This window comes from Ictidomys tridecemlineatus, unplaced genomic scaffold (assembly GCF_052094955.1).
Source record: "Ictidomys tridecemlineatus isolate mIctTri1 unplaced genomic scaffold, mIctTri1.hap1 Scaffold_122, whole genome shotgun sequence".
In the NCBI taxonomy this organism is placed as follows: Eukaryota; Metazoa; Chordata; class Mammalia; order Rodentia; family Sciuridae; genus Ictidomys; species Ictidomys tridecemlineatus.
In genome coordinates, this window is record NW_027521114.1 from 266401 (window position 1) to 267732 (window position 1332).

The window sequence follows — 1332 nt, forward strand, 5'->3', positions numbered from 1 at the left end:
TCGAAACTGGGGTGCAGAAGGATCGTTGCAGAGAGTAGATTATGGGGACTGGGGTAGAGAAGAACTGTTCTAAAGAGCAGATGTTGGAGACTGGTGTGCAGAAGGAATGTTACAGAGAGCAGAGTTTCGAAACTGGGGTGCAGAAGGATCGTTGCAGAGAGTAGATTATGGGGACTGGGGTAGAGAAGAACTGTTCTAAAGAGCAGAGGTTGGAGACTGGTGTGCAGAAGGACTGTTGCAGAGAGCAGTTGTTTAAGACTGAGGTGCAGAACAACTGTTACAGGGAGCAGTGTTTGGAGACTGGGGTGCAAAAGGACTGATACTGAGTGTAGAGTTTGGAGACTGGGGAGCAGAAGGATCTTACAGAGAGGAAAGTTTGGAGACTTGGGTGCAGAAAGATTGTTGCAGAGAGCAGACGTTGGAGACTGGGGTGCAGAAGGATCGTTGCAGAGAGTAGATTATGGAGACTGTGGTATAGAAGGACTGTTCTAAAGAGCAAAGGTTGGAGAGTGGGGTGCAGAAGGCCTGTTTCAGAGAGCAGTTGTTAAAGACTGAGATGCAGAAAAACTGTTACAGAGAGGAGTGTTTCGAGACTCAGACTCAGAAGGACTCTTGAAGAGAGCACAGGTTGGACACCGGGTGCAGAAGGGCTCTGCAGAGTGCAGTGTTTCCAGACTGGGGTGCAGTAGGACTGTTGCAGAGGTTGGAGACTGCGAGGAAAGACTCTTACCGAGAGCAGAGGTTGAAGCCTGGGGTGCAGAACGACGGATACAGAAAGCAGACTTTGGAGACTGCGGTGCAGAAGGACCGTTACAGAGAATAGAGGTTGGAGACTGTGGTACAGACGTACTGTTGCATAGAGCAGAGGTTGGAGACTGGGGTGCAATAGGACTGTTGCAGAGAGCAGAGGTTGGAGACTGAGGTGCAGAAAACCTGTTACACAGAGAAGAGATTGGAGACTGGGGAGCAGAAGGCCTGTAACATAGAGCAGCGTTTGGAGACTGGGTGGCATAAGGATCTTACAGAGAGCAGAGGTTGGTGACTGAGGTGCTGAAGGACTGTCAGAGAGTGCAGAGGTTGTAGACTTTGGTCCACACGGATCGTTGCAGAGAGCTGAGTTTTAAGAATGAGGTTTAGAAAAACTGTTGCAGAGAGCAGATGTTGGAGACTGGGATGAAGAAGAACTGTTGCAGAGAGCAGAGTTTGGAGTCTTGGGTGTAAAAGGATCGTTGCAGAGACCAGAGGATTGAGACTGGGGCGCCAAAGGTTGGTTACAGAGAGCAGATTCTGGAGACTGGGGTGCAGAAAGACTGTTACAGAGAGCAGATTTTT